The following is a 25000-nucleotide window of genomic DNA, read 5'->3' as shown; positions in this document are numbered from 1 at the left end:
ACAAATTAAGTATCATTCATAGTCGGACGTAAGGATACGTAACGAGCGCCGGCGCTCCTTGCGTTGTCGTTTTTTACTCCCCCTCCGTCACTTATGGCTCCCGTTTTTCCGTCCGTTCAGTCGACATTCACCGTCAGGCCGACGCACGTTTACTACGTTTTGCCTGTTGTACCACTGGGCTACAATGCTAGTTTCATAGCATTGTAACCTGTTGCCAGACTTTGTGAGAGAAATAAGTAACCAGGTCTATGAAAACAAGCCCAAAAGAATCGACTTGGCCACATATGAACAGTGGTGGAAAAAGTACTCAAATGTTTTACTTAAGTAAAAGTATCACTACTCCAATGCAGAAGTACTCTGTTACAAGTAAAAGTTTGGAATTAAAAATGTACTTGAGTAAAAGTACAAAAGTATTGGTATCAGAATGTACTTAAAGTATCAAAAGTAAAAGTACAAAAATGTTTGAAAATAGCAGATCTACAAGCTACGAGCTTGTAGATCGGCTATTTTCAAATAGCCTATGTATAAAATAGGGCTAAAGTGGTTAATGTATGTTTCATAATATCATCATTTATATCTGAAAAGTAACTAGTAACTAAAGTTTTCAAATAATTGTAGTGGAGTAAAAGTACAATATTTGCCTCTGAGATGTAGTGGATTAAAAAAAAAAGTATTGGAAATTGGAAATACTCAAGTAAAGTACAATTACCTCAACATTTACTTAAGTACAGTACTTAAGTAAATGTACTTAGTTACTTTACACCACTGCATATGAAAATATCAGATCTACAATATATATCAGAGAATCACTGGTTTAAATAATAATTGGCCCAAATAAGCAACTACACTTTAGAAACAAGCCCAAATAAAACCGCAACCGTTTGTTTACAAGCAACTATACAGAAAAATAAGCCCAAAGTCGCTTATAATAAGCAGACATGGCAACATTGGGTACGTGCAATCTCTCTCTCCTGAGCCACCATGCATGTGTCCGTAAAGAACGGACGGAATCCCTCACCGCCTGACGCACGTTAAAGACCCATCTAGGGACTTTGAGCGGGCCTTTAGGCGTTCATGCCAGACTCACTCCTGGAATCAAATGGAAATGAGATTTCCGGAGGGAGGGTTTACCAGGCTAAGGGGCTCCTAACTGGCAGGTGACTTGTTGTTAACTAGTTGTACGAACTCTTGTTTTATTGTTGTACTGTTTTATTGGATCTTGTTTAGTCGATACACTTTTTGTTTTAGCTCATTTGATTTTGCTATTTTGTCTCATCTGTTTAAGAAAGTAGGTAGCTGATATATAGCACTTTTACCTTAGCGCTAGGTATACTCTTGTTTTTGCAGGAAATGCACTTAAGACTTCTGGTGATTAGTAGTTTCGTTCCCTACCTATGTTGAATGCACTTATTGTAAGTCGCTTTGGATAAAAGCGTCTGCTAAATGACTGTAATGTAATGTAATGTAATGTGACCCAGTAAGGTACAGATCAGCTATTTCTGCAATGTTTTTTCATGTATGAAATTATTAAATATGTCAATAATGTGTTTGTATGTTTAAGTTATTTGTCATATCTGTCCTGTGTGATTTATGATTACAAAGCCTAAAGGCAAACAGAAATAAAACATTGTATTCATGTATGTTCCAATGTCAAGGACAACGCCAAACACACAACAAAATCGTTAATCGCAATTATTTGAGTGACAATTAATGGTCATCTTAGATTCATAATGGTGACAGACAGCCCTATAGCCCGGCGGGCTCTAAACGTGACTTATTTTACGTCCTGGCCTGGAGCGACCCCGTCACCAACCATGTGACCTGAATTGACCCTGCTGTCACTGACCCTGGAGGGGAAAGGTTCATTCTAAAACCATCAGTGATTAGATTTCCCACAAAGACAAAGATAGCTCAGTTTTATCCAGTTTCAAGCCCTCCTCTTCTCCTTCCTCCTCTTCCCATTCCTCCTCTCCTTCTCCTTCCTCTCCTCTTCTCCTTCCTCTTACTGATACGACTGCAAGCAACTCATGATGAGAAATAAAACAGTGTAAACACTGTTCATGTATTCATGTGTAACTCTAGTTAAATGAACACTGAGGATTTTACTGTTACACTAAACCCACCACACAACATGACTCTGAGACAATACAGTGTGTGTGTGTGTGTGTGTGTGTGTGTGTGTGTGTGTGTGTGTGTGTGTGTGTGTGTGTGTGTGTGTGTGTGTGTGTGTGTGTGTGTGTGTGTGTGTGTGTGTGTGTGTGTGTGTGTGTGTGTGTGGCAGGAAGCTGTCAGACATGCATTATGAATATAAATCTATAAATAGCAACTCAGCAGTGAGTCAACAACACTCATTAGAGTGCACAGGCACACAGGCACACACACACACACACACACACACACACACACACACACACACACACACACACACACACACACACACACACACACACACACACACACACACACACACACACACACACACACACACACACACACACTATTTACAACACACTAACCATACATACACACACACACACACACACACACACACACACACACACACACACACATAAACATCCACAGCCAGATTGTAAATGACGCACACGTGCACCCACACAAAGCAGTGCAAGTGCACTCACAGGTTAGGTTAGCATACATACATTACCACGTATATATGTACTGTATATAATATCATCATTTCTATGTATTTTTGAGCATCTTATGTATTTTATGTACGACCATCTACCAGTAGGACAGCAGAGTCACTGCCTATCTTTCACCGCAGGCTGAAAACCCACCTCTTCAGGAAACACTACCCTTCCTCTCTGCCTGGCCTACGTGTTGTTAACTAGCTGTACGAACGCTCGTTTTATTGTTGTATTGTATTGTTTTATTGGATCTTGTTTAGTCGATACACTTATTTGTTTTATCTCTTGCTCATTTGATTTTGCTATTTTGTCTCATCTGTTTAAGAAAGTAGGTAGCTGATATATTGCACTTTTACCTTAGCGCTAGGTATACTCTTGGTTGCTTGTTTTAGCAGAAAATGCACTGGTGACTTCTGGTGATTAGTAGTGTTCGTTCCCTACCTATGTTGAATGCACTTATTGTATGTGGCTTTGGATAAAAGCGTCTGCTAAATGACTGTAATGTAATGTAGTAAACTGTGACATCAGAACAGACCCACAACCATCACAATACAGGTTTACACCACCAGTGTTGCCATGTCTGCTTAGATTATAAGCGACTTTGGGCTTGTTTATCTGTAGAGTTTATTTGTCACATTAGGTTTAGTGCGTACAAGTGTAAAGAAGAGAGGAGACTTCTTTACACTTGTTTACATAAATAAAAACACGCCGTTGTAGCTGTCACTGTTTGGTATGAATGAATGAATGTGTGCTTCTCACTGTTGCTACACTTCAGATATACAGTAGTGTGAACCCATTAGACATGTGGGTGTTGAGATATTCAGCCTGCACGCACACGCGCACACACACACACACACACACACACACACACACACACACACACACACACACACACACACACACACACACACACACACACACACACACACACACACACACACACACACACACACACACACACACACACACACACACACACACACACACACACACACACACCCTTTTCAACCTAGTGGAACTACCTGAACACAGGACTGACACTATACTGAACACTATGGGTGCATCCACACATAAGATGCAAGTCATCGTAAATCTCATCCACTCCCATGTTATGAGGGACAAAAACGGAACGAACGTCCCGATGCGCGTCTGAAGCTCATATCCGGGTTCCGCTCTTCCTTGAGTAACGGACAGAAATGGCCGGAACCGGAACAAGGGCTTTGAGACAACATGTATCTTATGTGTGGATGCACACAGTGACAGCAGGCTGAAGGAGTTAACCCAAAGTGACCAATGAGATTATCTCTCTCTCTCTCTCTCTCTCTCTCTCAGCAGCAGTGTCAGTCAGGTGACCATCTGTGCTGATTCATGGCTTTATTGGAAGCCCCTCCCACCTGGAAGCCCCGCCCACCTGGCTCAGAGTCAAGGATAAGTATGACATCATGATCACATGACCTATTTGACCTCACCCCCCCCCACACACACACACACACACACACACACACACACACACACACACACACACACTCTCTCTGAACTGCCACTGTCAACACTAGGGGTGCAGTGCAAACGATTAATAGATTATTCGTAATCGAATCGATAACTAATTAAACATCATAAGGTAACTAATCATAAGGTAACTAATCATAAGGTAACTAATGTATTCAACCCCCGACCGCAGGTGTCAGCACTGGTCCTGTTTCGGCTGCATGAGGTAAACATGGCACAGGCTGATTAAAACAGCAATTTAACTGTTTAAGACTGGGAAATCATCTGTCATTTTAAATGATAACCACTTTAACCATTATCTTAAACTTTGGGCTATTCAAAAATAGCAGATCTACAAGCTCATAGCGCGGCACCGAGTGCCGCGCTATGAGCTTGTAGATCTGCTATTTAAAAAAAATCTTGAACATTTGTGCAAATCTTTGAATATATACATAGATTTTAAAGCGAACTCAAATCTTTGCTTCTGGGGGATTCTACAAATGTCTTTTTTTGAAAAAACGAATGTTGCTATAATATCAGTGGTTCTCAAAACAGGTTTCATGTCAAGGACCCCCACAATTATATGTATTTGGCCGCGGACCCCCATCTCAAAATACGTTGTTCCAGGGACCCCCCCAGAAGCAAAGATTTGATTAAATAAAATGTTCGCTTTAAAAAAAAATACATATATATATTCAAAGAATTGCACACATTTTCACGATTTTTCAAAAAAATAGCAGATCTACAAGCTCATAGCGCGGCACTCGGTGCCGCGCTATGAGCTTGTAGATCTGCTATTTTTGAATAGCCCAAAGTATAAAGTAATGGTTAAAGTGGTTACACGGATCGCTTAACGTTTCCTGACCGCTAACATTGCAAAGATCAGATCTGAGAGCAGGGAGGACAGCCTTTACTTTGTGGATACGATAGGCGGTAAAAAAAAGGTTAAAAAAAAAGAAAACGGGTACCGCCGGCCCCCGTTGGAGGTCTATCTCGGGTCTAAAACCTCAAAGAGGTCTTATGGGTCTAATAATCGATATAGTCACAGATGCCGGTGAAACATGAACCCTCTGACAGACACGGCCATTGATCCACTGAAAGCTTTTTAAATCCATCTGCTCCCCCCAACCCACCCACTGCATCCTGCAGATCTACATTAGACCAGAGGTTCTCTCAGCCCCCCAGGGGGTACCCACATCATTCTGTGTGTGTGTGTGTGTGTGTGTGTGTGGGGGGGGGGGGGGGGCAGATGACAGTAAAGTGGCAATTTAAAGGACTGAAGCACTGAAGGACTAAAGACAAAAAATCAGAAAAATACCATTACTGCATCAAAAGTAAAAAGAAAAAAGAGGCAAAATCAGCAGATCTACAAGCTTTTAGATATGCAGATTTCACAATATTTATCTGTGGAACTGAGTCAAACCAAAATGTACAGTAATGCCTCAACTCCTACAATTCCTTGTGCTTGTCAGGGTGGGGGGGGGGGGTCCCCAGAAATATTAGTATTTTGGGGGGGGGTCCCCAGATCAAATATGATTATTTGGGTTATTTTGAGGGGTCCCCAGTTCAAATATGATTATTTTGGGGGGGTCCCCAGTTCAAATATGATTATTTTGGTTATTTTGGGGGGGTCCCCAGTGCAAATATGATTATTTTGGGGGGTCACTGTCTGAAAAGGCTGAGAACCAGTGTATTAGAGCAGAGGTCTTAAACAGAGGGATGAATGTCAACATGAACCAAAGACAGCCAGAGAGAGGGGCGTGTCTTGTTGCTTCCTGCAGGGAAATGATGCCTTAAATAGCTTTATATCTATAAATAAAATAGGCTAAAAGTTACACAGTTCACCTTTAACATAACTATAATAATGATAATACATCAGACTTATACTGTAGCGCTTTTCTTAGTACCCAAAGTCGCTTTACAAAACAGCTTAAAAACTATTTTAGCTAAACCATCTTTACCGAAACGTCTTTATGCATCATATATTGTGTTTACGTTTTGTCTTGTCCATTAAGTCACCATTACAGAATATATGAAAACTCACGGTATGGTTACCTAATAGCCCTATATCTTTAAGCTCAAAATCCAAGTTTGAAATGCAGAACTAGACAATATATCCAGGCGTATTAACATTTTGTCTGAAAGCAGTAATTTGTTTTAGATCAAACAAACGGCGTAGAGAATTTCAAAAAGGTTGAATTAGCTACACTATGTACTATACCAAGCAAGTTTAAAGTATTGTAGTGTTTGTCTACTAACTACACCATTTCAACATGAATAGCAGTGAATGACATTTAAACATGGACACTCAGATTTACTACACTAATGTACACACATATTTACTACACTAATGTACACACACAGCACATGTTGCTAACGGCACATTAGACCCAGGTATTTTATAGAAGAAGGTTAAGTCATCTTCGTCATTTTATCTTTCCGGTAATTCCAGACGTCAGATTCATCACACTGGGAGGCAAACTGTAAGCGTTTGTGGAATACATTGTAGTCAACGAGAGCCATGTGGACCAGCTTATGAACAAACACTATTTATATATAGAATACATTGTAGTCTATGAGAGCTAGAGTTCTCAACGGGTCTGAAAATTGAGGTCCGGGCCTAACTGGGCCCTACTGGGCCGGCCCGAGGCTCGGCCCGGTCCGAACAATTACCATACTTTTAGGCCCGAAAAGGTGTCACTGTGTGCTTAATGTCCTCAAAGTCACACATCCAGCAAGCTTTGAACTGAGCAGAATGGACCTTCTGGTCCAGAGATAATGGCCAAAACATCTTGAAAACGGACACTTTCGCCGAATTTCGATTGAGTTTTGGCCAGTGTCGCCCGTTTTTCATCAATAACACAGGCTAGGAAGGTCGGACGGTGACTAGATACCTGAGGAAAGTTAACTTTGAGCTGCATCCAACACACCCAATGCCATTTCCGTTGGCCTTACCGGCAGGCCGCTAGAGGCAGATGATTTATTTATTTATTTTTTTAAGATTTTTTTTAGGGGGGGGGGTTAGTCTGGAGAGGGCACGTTTTTAGCGACGGGTAAAAGGGCGGGGCTCAAGCCTCTATGTGTGCATGGGTTGATGTACAGTACAGTAGGCCTACCTTCACTTCTCCCTGTCTGTCCTAAAACCAAACAAATGGCCGCCCTACCTACTGCATGGTCCTTGCTTAGAGCGTATTATTATTATTATGTTATCATTAGTGTGTAATTATAGGTGAAAACGTTGAAACGTTTTGACAATAGGGTTTACAGTAAGCGCTGAACAAAGAAGCCATTGTATGTATGGACACACACACACACACACACACACACACACACACACACACACACACACACAGTGTGTATCTATTCTACACACTAATGCACATCACACTCCCAAAAGAGGATTAACTTAGACAGGCTCCTCCGAGACCTGAATGACCTCACAGCACACACACACACACACACACACACACACACACACACACACACACACACACACACACACACACACACACACACACACACACACACACACACACACACACACACACACACACACACACACACACACACACACACACACACACACACACAGCGTTGCTGAATCAGCAGTATATATAAGCACAGACCTGGGGTCAGATCTGTCAGACCAACTGTTCAGCCTGTTCTGACAACTGAACTATAATAACTATGTATTTATCAATAATGAGGCCTGTCACAATTATTACATCACCGCCTGATCACAATTATTTGAGATAATCCCAATTATTTTGCATTTCCATAATAATGGAAATAGCAGATCTACAAGCTCACAACGCGTGGCAGTTGTGAGCTTGTAGATCTGCTATTTCCACTATTAAGGTTTTTTTTAAGTAAGTATAAGTTATTAAATATGTCAGTCATGTCTTAGTATATTTAGGTTGTTTGTCACATCTGCCCTGTACAACTTCAGATCCGAGAGAGAGAGAGAGAGAGAGGGAGGGAGGGAGGGGGGGGAGAGAGAGAGAGAGAGAGAGCAGAACACATGAGTGAGAGAGAGAGAGGGAGGTGGAGACAGATGTGAAGTGAATGAGAGACAGACAGTCTACAAGCAACACATTCTCACAGATAGGCAGTTATTGTCGCTCTGTCACTATCCACCTGTTTCCTAGGCTTTTCACTGTGTTCCACTTCATGTCTTTTGATCCAATGAAATCCAATGAAACCGGTCAGATGACTAATGATATCCAATGAAATCCGACAGGAAGTGGAAAACACACAGCCAAGAAACGGGTGGATATAAGACTACAAAAACTAAAAGACACGCATTGGAGCTTCAAATAAAGGCCTTTTCAGACACGGTGCGATTTTTCGCACAAAAAAAACTGACAATATTTTTTTTTTAAAGAACACATGGTTCTCTATGACCTCACGCACACAGGCTCTGAATTTGCCGTGCGGCAAGTGGCTGCGGCGATGCTTTTCTTTTTTTTTTCAATCGAACCCAGTTCGATTTGTGCGTCTTTTAGCATGCGGTAAAAACCTGTGTTGCTGAATTGGAAGGTGGTTGCACTCTATTTTAAAGACGTGACGCGCACATCGCCGGTAGTGTACCTACACTACAGGTCACACAATGGACAATTGATATGCATCTATAGGCTCATTCCTATGTTCATCCACCTGGTGTGAATCGGGAGTCTTTGTAAACTTTGTCGAGGTGTGAATTTAAAGTGGTTTTAAATCTATGCGTGTGCCTGCGCCGTGCTGCTGGTCAAATAGGTTCCTGCACGCCGTGTAAGGCCGTCCTGTGAGCATTGCACCCCTGGTAAAAACTGATTGACTAATCGCACCCTGTCTGTAAAGGCCGTAATACTGGAATCGAGGGTTTAACAACACTGTAGAGACAGTTTAACTAACTACACTGTAGAGAGACAGTTTAACTAACTACACTGTAGAGACAGTTTAACTAACTACACTGTAGAGACAGTTTAACTAACTACACTGTATAGAGACAGTTTAACTAACTACACTGTATAGAGACAGTTTAACTAACTACACTGTAGAGACAGTTTAACTAACTACACTGTAGAGAGACAGTTTAACTAACTACACTGTAGAGACAGTTTAACTAACTACACTGTAGAGAGACAGTTTAACTAACTACACTGTAGAGACAGTTTAACTAACTACACTGTAGAGACAGTTTAACTAACTACACTGTAGAGACAGTTTAACTAACTACACTGTATAGAGACAGTTTAACTAACTACACTGTAGAGACAGTTTAACTAACTACACTGTAGAGACAGTTTAACTAACTACACTGTATAGAGACAGTTTAACTAACTACACTGTAGAGAGACAGTTTAACTAACTACACTGTAGAGACAGTTTAACTAACTACACTGTATAGAGACAGTTTAACTAACTACACTGTAGAGACAGTTTAACTAACTACACTGTAGAGACAGTTTAACTAACTACACTGTACAGACAGTTTAACTAACTACACTGTAGAGACAGTTTAACTAACTACACTGTAGAGACAGTTTAACTAACTACACTGTAGAGAGACAGTTTAACTAACTACACTGTAGAGACAGTTTAACTAACTACACTGTATAGAGACAGTTTAACTAACTACACTGTAGAGACAGTTTAACTAACTACCCTGTAGAGACAGTTTAACTAACTACACTGTAGAGACAGTTTAACTAACTACACTGTAGAGCTTTAGACCCTGATGTTAGATAGGAGAGTGTGGAGGACAGACACTCAGGAGTCCTGAGATGGTGCTGTTGGCTAGACCGTGAGCTGACGTCACATCACACTTCTCAGATGATCTTAAACCACACACACACACACACACACACACACACACACACACACACACACACACACACACACACACACACACACACACACACACACACACACACACACACACACACACACACACACACACAGTTTTAAAACAATGAGACATCACACACTGCAGGATCCTATTATTATGGATTCTCGGTTTGCCTGAACGCAGCACCTCGCATCATTTCATCTCACGTGATCACATGAGGAAGCAGCAGCAGCTGACTAGCAGATGTAAACAATGAACGAAGACAAGGTTCAGCAAATATAAATGGTAAATGGTGCATTTATAAAGCGCTTTTATCCAAAGCGCTTTACATAGATTGTGCATTACATTCACCCATTCACACATTCACACACACATTCACACACACACACACACACACACACACACACACACACACACATTCACACACACATTCACACACACATTCACACACCGATGGCAGAGGAAACCATGCAAGGCACCAACCTGCTCATCAGGAGCAGTTAGGGGTTCAGTGTCTTGCTCGAGGACACTTCAACACTAACTCTACGGAAGCCCGGGATCGAACTGGAAACCTCACGGCCTCCATCCAGCCGCTCTACCGGCCACTCTACCCCTGAGCCACTGCTGCTCCCAGCTTGGATTGGTATTGAAGATTCGGGTTAGAGACATACCCTCAATGCCCTCATACTGACTAACTACTTCTCCAAAGTGAGAGACACCTACAGCCACACCACTAGAGGGAGCCACCATCATCTGGTTCCACCCACCTATAGACGCGTTTCCAGACCACGTCACACTGATAAGAACCAGTATGCAGAGCGCAGGTCGGGGCCATAAGAACCCCACCGCTCATAAGATGCATAAGATGTTAAAGTGGTCACAGCCTCACGTGTGAATAAATGCATCCCATCAAACTCTCAGATGCTGTTTTCCTCCCAGTGTGGAGGAAGAAGGTTTAGGATGGAGGTTTACTGTGATCTCCGCCTCTTGAAATATACAGTATATGCCTTGGTTTATGTTGTGTCAACTTGTGTGTAAACAATCATAGCGATACACAAAGCAGTTTGTCCCCCAAATCCCGCCTCCAGTCGCAGAGGGAGCGCTCTATAGACCATATTCATGCACACGGCGGCCATTTTGGAATTTAACATTGAAAGTGCCACCCCGTTGCCGTGGCAACCGGGGTTTCATTGGGTTTCATTGGCACTTCATTGACTTAATAGCAACATGGCCGCCGTGTGAATATTGTCAATGATCCCGGCACCAGAGCCTGCTTGATCACACAGCTGTATCCCCTCAAACCTGATTTATGCTCCGCCGTGCGAAGGCGTCAGAGAATAGCAGACCTTCAAGCTCACACTCTCGCCGTGCAATACCGTTGCAGGGTGAAGTATATATATATATGTCTCATTAGGGCACACCCACGCCCCCAGAGTTGCTGAGAAACATTGAAGCCGTCACCGCAGTGGCCAAAGCTGGAACTGCAGGCGGGGAGAAATACACGCACGAGCAAAACATACTGAGAGATATTTATATATATATATATATAAATATGAATATGTAGATAATATGTAAACATATTATACATAAATACATATGCATTTACATATACATATGGATCTCGAGTGTATTTCATAAATATCTTGCGTTCATTCTGCCGTAGGACGCAAAAAGGACACTCGTGCGCATGCTCATAACTCTATAGTGTCCCCAAAAACGTCTCAATAATTCTACTTCCGGCAGGCTTCCGGGTGCTTCAAAACGCCACTGAGCACATTCATTGAAATGATAGCTGGGGGGCGGGGCAATCCGCCCTCTAGTTATATTATACCTCTATGGGCGCACCCCACTACCCAACACACAGAGGAGGCTGAATGAACAGAAAAAACAGCGCACCCCAACACAACAGGTTTGGGGATCTGTTGGGAATTGATTACATCAGGGGTCTTCAAAAGGGGGTCCGGGACCCCTAGGGGTTCCTCAGAGTTACGACAGGGGGTCCGCCAAATATTTGTGTGATATGATTTTTTTCTTTTTTACATTAACCACTTGAACCCTAGCATCTCTTTTGTGAGGAGAACTTTAGCCAAAAAATAGCCGATCTACAAGCTCACAACGCCTCGCAGAAAGAGGCTATAGGTGTAGAGGGAAAAAATAGCAGATGATCATGTAAACAAAAAAAAGTTTAATCTGAAACACAATTTTATACGATATGGGGGGTCCCTGCTGTATCTGTCCCTCAGCTAGGGGGTCCTTGGCCTGAAAACGTTGAAGACCCTTGGATTACATGAAACAGAACACCTGCGCGTGCGGTCTCAATGTTGGTAAACAAAATCCGCCTATAGAACAAACATGGGAACGTTCTCATTCTACTACTCTGACACCATAATGTAGATTTTGTAGAATGTCCTGACACCATCCATTAAAAGATGTGTAACACTGGTTTCTTTCTAAACAGGCCTGAAACTCCATCTATCAGGACAGGAGACCCCAAGGAGAGGTGAATGCTTTGTACCACAGAAAGGAGGTGTCATTACCTGCTGACATTTCTTTCCCTTTTCTCCTTTGTACATCATAGTGTTTTATATGTGTTGATGACATGCAATATTGTGTTAGGTATTTTTATGCTATGTTGATGAATTGAATACATAGGACCACAATGGAAACAAGTCCCCAGGACTTTTTTGTGCTGTGCTTCGTCTGACTGTACCTGTGCTGTTCACATCTCTGACTAATTAAGTATTCAATCAATCAAAGATGGTTTGTTTGCAGTGGACATATCTGAATATAAAACACCTTATAGATAGTGGTGGGAAAAGTACTCAATTGCTTTACTTAAGTAAAAGTATCAATACTGCAATGTAGAACTACTCTGTTACGAAGTAACAGAGTAAATTGAATTCAAAATTTGCATGAGTAAAAGTACAAAAGTATTGGCATCAAAATGTACCTAGAGTACCAAAAGTAAAAGTAGTCATTATGCAGAATGTCCCATTTCAAGTTTTCAAATATACACAAATATTTTGAAAATAGCAAATCTACAAGCTCACAATGCGTCGCATTGCGACGCACTGTCTGTCTCTCGTTCACTTCATGTCTGTCTGCTTGTAAACTGTCTGTCTCTCGTTCACTTCATGTCTGTCTGCTTGTAAACTGTCTGTCTCTCATTCACTTCAAGTCTGTCTGCTTGTAAACTGTCTGTCTCTCGTTCACTTCATGTCTGTCTGCTTGTAAACTGTCTGTCTCTCATTCACTTCATGTCTGTCTGCTTGTAGACTGTCTGTCTCTCATTCACTTCATGTCTGTCTGCTTGTAAACTGTCTGTCTCTCATTCACTTCAAGTCTGTCTGCTTGTAAACTGTCTGTCTCTCGTTCACTTCATGTCTGTCTGCTTGTAAACTGTCTGTCTCTCGTTCACTTCATGTCTGTCTGCTTGTAAACTGTCTGTCTCTCATTCACTTCATGTCTGTCTGCTTGTAAACTGTCTGTCTCTCATTCACTTCATGTCTGTCTGCTTGTAGACTGTCTGTCTGTCTCTCATTCACTTCATGTCTGTCTGCTTGTAAACTGTCTGTCTCTCATTCACTTCATGTCTGTCTGCTTGTAAACTGTCTGTCTCTCATTCACTTCATGTCTGTCTGCTTGTAAACTGTCTGTCTCTCGTTCACTTCATGTCTGTCTGTTTGTAAACTGTCTGTCTCTCGTTCACTTCATGTCTGTCTGCTTGTAAACTGTCTGTCTCTCATTCACTTCAAGTCTGTCTGCTTGTAAACTGTCTGTCTCTCGTTCACTTCATGTCTGTCTGCTTGTAAACTGTCTGTCTCTCATTCACTTCATGTCTGTCTGCTTGTAAACTGTCTGTCTCTCGTTCACTTCATGTCTGTCTGCTTGTAAACTGTCTGTCTCTCGTTCACTTCATGTCTGTCTGCTTGTAGACTGTCTGTCTCTTGGCTCTGGTCCATAGCGTTAGAAGGAGTTCTCCTTAACGCTATGGGACTTTCTATCCTTTGTTCACCACAGGCTGCTCGTCTTTAGTCAAAATTTTTAAAAAAATACACTTTTGGTACTCACCAAAACAAAGAGGGTTTTATGATGTTGAAAGTCTACTGTACTTAGTGGGAACACTCTGAGCCCCCACCTCACGTCTAAAATATGCTTTTTGGACAGAAAATAAAACATTTCACAGGAAGGATAAATCTGGTCAATAGAAGAATTCCATTGACCTGATCTGTAGGGGACGCAGTGGAGTAACCAAAAACATTTTTTCCTTCCAGGTGAAATATTTTCTTTTCTGGTCCAAAAGGTGTATTTTAGACGTGAGGTGGGGGCTCAGAGTGTTCCCACTAAGTAGAGTAAGCTTTCAACTGCATAAAACCATCTTTGTTTTGGTGTGAAAGTGTATTTTTCATTTGTTTAACTACGTTACTACGCTATTTAACACGTATCTTAACAAATGCAATTTAACAACTACATTGAATCACAGGTTGTTACCTGAATAGTAACAGTTTTTTTACATACAAGATTTACACCTGACAGAGAGGATTTATATGAGAGAGAGAGAGAGAGAGAGAGAGAGAGAGAGAGAGAGAGAGAGAGAGAGAGAGAGAGAGAGAGAGAGAGAGAGAGAGAGAGAGAGAGATGATTCATTTCTAATGTTGTAAAACAGGACAGAACTGTACAATAATCAACCCAGAAGTGATAAGACAGTAAGACAGAGTTCACATTCACACCTCTGTCTGTCTGGACAGGAATTCAGGACAACTTGTATACAAGACAACAGCAAGGTAATAATAGTGATAAATTCATAATAAAACATGTCATGTTTACTGGATGTGATGGAAACAAAGGTTAGCTTTAGGGACAGCTACCATAACGTTTTATCTGTTTAGCAGCAGAGTCACACATGTGCAAGATTAGATAAAAGAAATGTAAAAGTCAGGCATAAAAATAACCTGCGTGTCTTTAACAGCTGTGGCACACATACATACATATGTGTATGTAAGTATACATAGATACATACATACACGTATCCATATAATGTATACAGGGGTTCTTGGGGGGGTTCCAGGGGGTCCCCAGCAAAATGATTTAACAAATAATCTTGTGTGACAGGAACTCTTTTTTTTCATGGACCACTTGAACCCTAGCATCTCTGTTCTGAAGGGAACATTAGAGCCCAAAAAAGCCTCACGGCAAAGAGGTTTGGGGGAAAAGAGCAGACCAAGTACAGAGCCAAGCTTACAAAGTATTGAGGGTTTAAGTGGTTAAAGTTCCTGCATATCCATAGAAAAGATAATGTGTAAACAAACAAACAAACAAACACTGATGACATGCTGTCAAAGTATTCTATGAAGCTATCAATGAAATATATGAAAAATGTTAATCTGCAACATCATTTTATACGATATAGTGGGGGTCCCTGCTTCATCTCTCTCAGCTATATAATAGGGGGTCCCTGCATCATCTCTCCCAGCTATACAATATATAATATGGGGGTCCCTGCTTCATCTCTCTCAGCTATACAATATATAATATGGGGGTCCCTGCTTCATCTGTCTCAGCTAAGGGGTCCTTGGCCTGATAAACGTTGAAGACCCCTGACATATAGAAGGATAATACAATTATCTACATTCTAACAAGTTGCTGACGTGGCAGATTACATACAAGTCTTTGTTTTGATCTCATAAAGGACAATGTCAGCTCTCACACTCACACACTCACACACACACACACACACACACACACACACACACACACACACACACACCTGCTAATGCAAAGACACTGTGCACGCACGCGCTCCGGTCGGAGCAGCCAGGCAGCGTGCGTGTGACGCTCAAACTCATTCATTCACTAATTGAGCCATTCAGTCATAATTAACCCATTCATTCATTCAGTTCATTCATGCATCACAGAGCATTACTTTCTGTCTCTCAACTCTTTGCTCCTTTTTACACACATTATGAACAAATATAATAATATCTATGCATTTTGCATTGATAATAAAAACGTCAAATCAAACGGTTCTAATTCAATGATTAGTTGTGAGATAATAATAATAAGGAGGTTTAAATTAATGTAATGTTTATCCTAAAGAGTTGCAGCTGAAAACAACAATATTCCTCCTATTCCTCTATCAGATGTTTGTCTCTTTACAACCGAAACTTTGTTACAATTCCAATGGAATCAGATCAATAAATAAAGCCATTGATCACCTTCATGTGTAATATTTAATATATAATATACCACCGGACAGGGAGGAGATATATATATATATATATATATATATATATATATATATATATATATATATATATATATATATATATATATATATATATATATATATATATAAATAATAATATAATAGAATATATAATAATATACAATAATATATAATAATATAATATTATATAATAATATATAATGAATCACCGGACCGGCCGGTGGAGGGATTTAAATAATCGGCTGTTATTGAAAATGGCGCCGATTCGAATGTTACAAATAACTAAACAAATCAATGAAAGCGAACAAAGTGATCAGATCGAGATCAAAGGATCAATAGACACATTGTATTGAACTCACCTTGGCTTTGATCCCCGCCGATCAGAGACAATCAGATTGAGATACAATCAGACACAATGTAACAGAATGATGTGTCGCTACAACTAAACGTCTCAACACGCTTTGTTGTGCTTGAGCTGCAGGCTGGAGTAAAGGGGAGGGGCCAAGGGCTAAGAGCAGATCTACAAGCTCACAACGCTTCACTGCAGCGACGCGCTGTGAGCTTGTAGATCTGCTCTATGCTGACCGGCGAGTGCTAAGCTTTCTAAGCCCTGAGCAGTAAGCCAATGAGGAGAGAGACTGACTGACCACCGGTGTTGAACAATATAATAATAATAATAAAATAATAATAATAATAATAATAATAATAATAGTAACAATTAAAAACATTTTTTAAACAATAATAATACAAAACATGTTTTTTAAATAATAATAATAATAATAATAATACAATGATAATAATGATAATAATAATAAAACGGTTTTTTTTTTAATATTAATAATACAATAATAATAGCATAGCACAGTGGGGGGGGGGCAACAGGGGCCCCTAACCTGTCCTGTCAACATCCATACACACACAGTGAGAAGAGATGGGGGCCCCCAGGACCCCCAAGACCGCCACACTGTAACCATGTATGCTACATTTACTTGAGTACTGGATATTTTTTGGATACTCATGACTTTCACTCCACTTTATTTCAGAGACAAATATCGTACTTTTGACTCCACTATACTGTACATTTCTGGGAAAGGACAAAATGACATTATGAATGAAACACTTAAGCCCACTTCAAAAATGGTGAAAATATTAGATCTACAAGCTCAGAGCAAGCCTGTTCACTACTTTTGAAATTACTTAGTAGCTGTAGTATCTGAAGCTTAAAAAAAAAATCACAGCACAATAGGAAATACCCTGATGGATGGAGTCTACACACCAATGATACCAATGGCACTACATGGGTGGACCACATCAGAATGAGACTATGGTGTCACATGGGCGGACCACATCAGAAACATGGTCCTCTATGGGGACCTACCACGGGTCACAGACAAAGTCATAGAGAGAGGGATGAGGCTGGCAGGGCACTATGGGAGCCAACCCAGGACAAAGCTAGGAAAGGCAAGAAGCACCACCTCGTAGACACAATGCAGTGGCACAGTGGAGCCAGTAGGAGGTGCACCACCTACGTAGACACACTGCAGTGTCACAGTGGAGCCAGTAGGAGGTGCACCACCTACGTAGACACACTGCACTGTCACAGTGGAGCCAGTAGGAGGTGCACCACCTACGTAGACACACTGCAGTGTGACAGTGGAGCCAGTAGGAGGTGCACCACCTACGTTGACACAATGCGGTGCCACAGCTTAGCTAACAACACTGTAGAGCTCCAGACCCTGATGTTAGATAGGAGAGTATGGAGGGCAGAGATTCAGAGTCCTGAGCTGCTGTTGGCTAGACCACACTCTCACATCACAACACATCATCAAAGCCATACATGGGCAACTGGCGGCCCGGGGGCCACATGCGGCCCCCACCTTCACTTAATGCGGGCCGCAGGTTAATATCAGAATACTGACATATTATTGATTTCAGCTGTTTACAATTCCAAACATGCAAACATGACCCGCTTTAATTACTTCAGTCTATATTAGTAGCTTAATAGCCTCGATCTCCAGGCTTTTATTGTTTAGTTTTGCTAAAAAAATAAAAGCCTGGACCAGTGCGTCTGTGTACCCGGTATAGGAAGTGTTTCATTTCCCCCAACCAACCAGAGTGCAGTGGGCGTCACTCATAATGTTGTGTTGAAGGGGCGGGGGCTGACGGACAGATCGGTGAACCAATGGGATCAGGCGCATTCTCTCCGCGCTGATTTTAAACCCGCCCCTCTATACACGAAAGCAGGAAGGCGAGTGCAGCCTAGTAGCTTAATGACTAGTATTAAAATTCTATTGTCTTTTTTATGTCCAATGTATTTGTATTTAAGTTCATAAAATGTTCATAAGTATAACTAAATGCATTTGAAATGAATTAAAAATGTAACTTTTCAGGATTCCAATTCAAAAATAGCAAAAACAGCACATCTACAAGCTGCGACGCATTTTGAGCTTGTAGATCTACTATTTTTGCTACTACTTTTGTGTGTAGAATGGCGAAGTATGGCATTCATTTACGAACAAAAGTTCAAATACGGAGATAAGAGGAGTCTGCCTTTGTGTCCCTCTGGAGTGAGTGTGTAAACATAGTGGCCCTCTGCATCATCAAGGTTGCATCACCCCTGATCAAAGCTGTCAAATACTTGTAGTGGAGTATAGATGTAAGATGTACTAGAGATGTGAGATGTAATAGAGTAGAGATGTGAGTTGTAATAGAGTAGAAGTTTAAAGTACATCCATTTTTTTTAAACTACTTCAAGTGTACAGTACTTGAGTAAAAGTGCTCGAGTAAAAGTACTTATTTACGCCGCGCTGGACACACCAGACCCTCCCAGCTATTTGAAAGTATAATGAACACCCGCCCACTCTTATAATGATGTTATAATACACACACACACACACACACACACACACACACACACACACACACACACACACACACACACACAAGCTGTCTTTCAGGTCTCCTCCCATCTGCCTGACCCCATTAGGGCCATACGGCTCACAGAGCCATGGGGAGGGGTCGTTGGGGGGCTGGGGGTGGGGGGTGGGGGGGGTCTCGGGGGTCCATTATTCTCCCAGCAGGACAGAAGGACAGACAGGGACAGGAAGGAGCTTGGGTGGCTCAGTGGTAACGTCCCTGCCCACCACAACCACCACCACGGAGGTTGTGGGTTCGAATCCACCGTGGTGTGTGTGTGTGTGTGTGTGTGTGTGTGTGTGTGTGTGTGTGTGTGTGTGTGTATCCGGCTTAGTCGGGCGTCTACACACAACAAACACAATTGGCCCGTGTTCGGGGGAGGGAAGCCGGCAGTGTTGCCAGATTATGTGAGAGAAACAAGCAACCAGGCCTAGGAAAACCAGCCCCAAAAGAAGCGGCTATGGGGCCACATGAGCACTTTAACATAGACATCAGCTATTTGAAAATAGCAGATCTACAAGCTCACAACGCGTCGCATCGCGAGTCACGGGCGACTACAGTGGGGAGAAAAAAAAGGGAGAAAAAAAAATTGGCTATTCTAAATTTGTTTTAAAAGACAGAGAGGAGGACGGACAGGAGGACGGACAGGGACAGGAAGGTTTTGAACCAACAACCTGTTTCGTCTCACAGACAAGCAGCTCGATTGACACATTGCTGTCTGGCTTGGATTTATAATGTATAATGAATTGATGAACTTAAAGAAACAACTGAATCACCAGCAAGAAGTGCTCACTTTGTTTATTTTCATTTGCTTAAGTAAAAGTATCAATATCAGATATATTCTGTTATAAATGTCCGGTATTCAACATTTTTACTTGAGTAAAAGTACAAAAGTATTGGCATCAAAATATGCTTAAAGTGCCAAAAGTAAAAGTACTCATGATGCATGTTGTCCTCTTCAAAAATCTACAAAGTAAATCATTCAGTTACTTTGTAGATTAGGGGGTGGGGCCATGGCTGAGTGTGGTTAGAGGTTAGAGAGCCAGCATGGGAAGACAAAAGGTTCGATTCCCGACACCGGCAATGTGTCGAAGTGTCTCTGAGCAAGACCCCCCCGCCCGATCAGCTGGGTGAAGCTGGAAACAGAAGTTGTAGTGCGGTAAAAAGTACCACAGTTACAGTTGTAACTTTGCCTTTTTTTAGCTTAAAATATTTAATATAAATATTTTTGGAAATCTCTCTCTTTGGGAAAAATGAATGGGCTTTCTACCTGTGGAATCGTCCTATGTGTTCTTATCTCTCTGCTTTCTCATTTTAACAACAAATGAAGTGTTTCCTGGTCAGACTTTGACCAGTGGTTAAACATTCACCTCCAAATAAACACTCATTCACCTCTACATACACACATTACCTCCACAATACACACTCATTACTACACTACGCCACGCTGTCTGTCACTGGCTGAAAATAGCAGATCTACAAACTACAAACTCCGAGCACTACCAATGACAAACTATATAAGATCCGAGGTTGATTCTACAAATGCCTTCTAAATCAGTAGTTCTCACAATGTTTTTGTGCCAAGGACCCCAGAAATGATATCTATCTACAAGCTTGTAGATCTGCTATTTTTGAGAACCACTGCAGCTAAAATCTAAAATGACACAGATGCTTTCCAGTGAGAGAGAGAGAGAGAGAGAGAGAGAGAGAGAGAGAGAGAGAGAGAGAGAGAGAGAGAGAGAGAGAGAGAGAGAGAGAGAGAGAGAGAGAGAGAGAGAGAGAGAGAGAGAGAGTGTGTGTGTGTGTGTGTGTGTGTGTGTGTGTGTGTGTGTGTGTGTGTGTGTGTGTGTGTGTGTGTGTGTGTGTGTATAACATTAACATTAACTATACAGTGGCCACACGAGGCTTCCAGTTGCCTGGAAACAACGTGCCCCGCCCTTTCTGCCCCGCCCTTTTCCCTAATGCAGCGAGCAGCTGGCTGAGATGGACCCTAGAGAGAGAGAGAGAGAGAGAGAGAGAGAGAGAGAGAGAGAGAGAGAGAGAGAGAGAGAGAGAGAGAGGAGCTGTCCATGTGATCAAAAGCAAACATCAAACTAGACACCCCAATTAAAATCTGTATAAAAACATTAGAGTCCACTATAGAACCCGTGAGGTCTGGGGTCCACCAACCAAGACCTTGAAGAGATAAACACCAAACTGAGACTCTGTAAATCCATCCAAAACAACAAACAATGCATGCAGAGTTAAACAGAGAGCATTTACATGTTAGAACCACCTAACGTTATCCAGACACGCTACTAAGACCCTCACATTACAGACAGATGTCCCCCTCAGCCAGCTGGTTCTGGAACACAAGAACAACCACCAGACACACTACTGTCCTACTGGACTAAACCAACTTATAAGACAACAAAAAAGAAGAAATCTACCCAAAACCAGAGCAAAATGGAATGCTGTTTAGCTCTAAAGAAAGACTACACAGCACTGTGACTGGGGGTGCTCCTTCCATTCCGACATCTCACCACTCCGACTAGTGGCTTCCGGCGTGCGGTTAAGGTTAGGGTTAGGTATAGCGTTGGTTCTCAAAGTGGGGTCCGGGGACCCCTAGGGGTCCTTGGGGGGGGGGCGGGGGGTACCAGGGGGTCCCCAGCAAAATGTGTTAATATAGCATCACAATCATTTTAAATACTTTAGCCTTTTATACTTTGGCCATTCAAAAATAGCAGATATACAAGCTCATAGCGCGGCACCGAGTGCCGTGCTATGAGCTTGTAGATCTGCTATTTTAGAAAAATCATGAAAATGTGTGCAAACCTTTGAATATATCTTTTTTTAAAGCGACCATTTATAACTCAAATCTTTGCTTCTGGGGGTCCCTGGAACAAAATATTTGAGATGGGGGTCCGCGGCCAAATACATATCATTTTGGGGGTCCCTGACATGAAAAAGTTTGAGAACCACTGAGGTATAGGGTTAGTCAACGTCGGAAAGGCGACATGTCGGAAAGGAGAAATGCACCCCTGTGACTGATACAAAACCACTACTACTACTACTAATAATAATAATAATACCTGTGACTGATACAAAACCACCACCACTACTACTACTACTAATAATAAAACCTGTGACTGATATAAAACTAAGGAAAGCCTTGACTATGTAGCCTACAGACTCAATGAACACGGCCTCACAATAGAGAAAGGCAAACACCTACGGACCACCTGTCCACTGTACCAAGACATCACAGACACATACTGACCACCTGTCCACTGTACGAGACATCACAGACACATACTGACCACCTGTCCACTGTACGAGACATCACAGACACATACTGACCACCTGTCCACTGTACCAAGACATCACAGACACATACTGACCACCTGTCCACTGTATGATACATCACAGACACATACTGACCACCTGTCCACTGTACCAAGACATCACAGACACATACTGACCACTGATTACACACTCATTTATGTCATCACACAATTGTGACTCATAGCGGATTTATTATTTACAAACATGCGATGGTCAATACGAACACGCCTTTTGTCCCTTTCTTTTGTTCTGTGTTACACAAAGACGATCGTGTTTGTTATCGTTTCTGTTTCAATATGTATTAAACCAAAAGGTAGACGATACACCACATTATTGTTATTGTTACGATTATGATGATTATTATTATTACATCCGTCATGTTACATGACTCCAGTGGAGCACATGATGTGTGTGTGTGTGTGTGTGTGTGTGTGTGTGTGTGTGTGTGTGTGTGTGTGTGTGTGTGTGTGTGTGTGTGTGTGTGTGTGTGTGTGTGTGTGTGTGTGTGTGGGTGTGTGTGTGTGTGTGTGTGTGTGTGTGTGTGTGTGTTTGTGTTGCATCAGTGAGTGTTACATAACATTGTGCTCTCTGTGTACATACTGTAGTGTGTGATATTTATATCATACTGTATATCGACGCTGTCGGGCAGAAACCAGACATCTTTTTGTATTGTATTTCATAAATCAGTGCTATTGAACAGCCTTTACCTCTGTGTGTGGGGTTTATAAATATTGAACCATTAAAAAGTACTAAAAAACTCTTCTGACTAAACCTCCTAACTCCACCTTGTGGAGTTATTCTTCTGGCTGCTTTTGTGTGAAACTGTAGTATGACTTATGTTTTAATTTATGGGGATAAAACATAAAAAGTATAAATATGTAGATTTGAGGTTTGTGGCTGACAGACATAAGGCGAGGAAAAGGTTTCAGAGTCTTAGTTCCTATTGGCTGTGGAGCCATGTAGACAGACTGCATCACAGCTCATTAATATTCATGAGCTCCATTATGATATGATGCACAATTTATGAAGCTGGAATGTTGCATCACGTGATTCCTAGTCCTGCACACACTACAGTTTATATATGTATAAAAATGGGTCAGGACCCATTTCTGCGTCTCAGACAAATTATTTTGGGTTGTGAGTAATCATCTATTTTTAAAGTTTCCTAACAGAACAAAATATTATTTCAAAAGATCTTCAAAACATCATTATCTACATTTCGTAAAAGTTTGAATTCCTAGAAAATGCAACAACTATGTCAGAGTGAGATTTAAGCCCAAGTGTTGATGACTTACAGTATGTAGGCCTTACTGTACATATTCACACTTCTGATGTCTTTCATAATAATATACTGTCATACAGAGGTTGGTTCACACTGCCACCTGGTGGCCAGATATAGAATATGTTCATAGTTCAAGTCATGGTTACTCATGACAATATAGAGCTATTTAACACTGTTACTGAACTTACACTCTATAGTAATGATTACTATCACAATATAGATCTATTTAACACTGTTACTGAACTTACACTCTATAGTAATGATTACTATCACAATATAGAGCTATTTAACACTGTTACTGAACTTACACTCTATAGTAATGATTACTATCACAATATAGAGCTATTTAACACTGTTACTGAACACACACTCTATAGCAATGATTACTATCACAATATAGAGCTATTTAACACTGTTACTGAACAAACACTCTATAGCAATGATTACTATCACAATATAGATCTATTTAACTCTTATTAAACATAAGTTTAGAGGGAATCCCATGCAGACAGTAGTAATGTGTTGTAACGTCACAGTGAGCATCATGCTAACAGGCAGACAGGCTGACATGACAGCTGTTTACCACAGATAAGGCTGTCTAGTGGCCTCAGAGACGCACAGTGACTTCCCTCCCAAACGTACTGCCACCACCTAGGTTACAGTCCTCCCAAACTCACTGTCACCTAATGCCAACACTTATAAATGGTAAATGGTGCATTTATATAGCGCTTTTATCCAAAGCGCTTTACATAGATAGATTCATTACATTCACACACATTCATTCACCGATGGAGGAGGAAACCATGCAAGGCACCAACCTGCTCTCGGGATCAAATTAGGGGTTGAGTGTCTTGCTCAAGGACACTTTGACACTAACGGTGCGTTTTAACAGCGGGCGATACTGGGCGACATCGTCCAAAAAGATAAAGAAAATCCATCTTTCATCGCCCCCCCCGCCCACTTCGCCCGATCGCCGGCTCTCATAGACTTTCATTATCTTTTGGGCGATGTTGCCCGGCATCGCCCGAGAGTTGCCCGCTGTTAAAACGCACCGTAACTCTGGGGGAACCCGGGATCGAACTGGGAACCTTGCGGTTCTCACCCGGCCGCTCTACCCCTGAGCCACTGCCGCCCCGTAATGTTACCAAACTCACTGTCAAAAACGAGGGTAAAAATAAATTCTACTACAGTATGCTGCCACCACAATGTGGAATTCATTTACAATGAAGGCATTTGACTTAATATTGATTGAGAGTAAACAAAGTAAACACAAGGTAATACATCTA

The 25000-nt window shown here is 41.5% G+C and overlaps 1 protein-coding gene across 1 annotated transcript in view; it reads right to left on the bottom strand.

Moving 5' to 3' along the window:
* LOC311039097 (uncharacterized protein) overlaps positions 1 to 16652 on the bottom strand; it is a gene marked incomplete at its 3' end in the record, with an annotated part of 33947 nt that extends 17295 nt beyond the window's left edge. Inside the window, exon 1 of the mRNA XM_084048738.1 lies at positions 16552 to 16652. The remainder of the gene's footprint in view (positions 1 to 16551) is intronic.
* Between the last annotated feature and the right edge of the window lie 8348 nt (positions 16653 to 25000).

The sequence above is a fragment of the Gymnoscopelus microlampas genome, assembly GCF_963454915.1.
Source record: "Gymnoscopelus microlampas genome assembly, chromosome: 3".
Classification (NCBI taxonomy): Eukaryota; Metazoa; Chordata; class Actinopteri; order Myctophiformes; family Myctophidae; genus Gymnoscopelus; species Gymnoscopelus microlampas.
The sequence above is the reverse complement of the archived record's forward strand: the minus strand, read 5'-3'. Positions and strand labels throughout refer to the sequence as shown.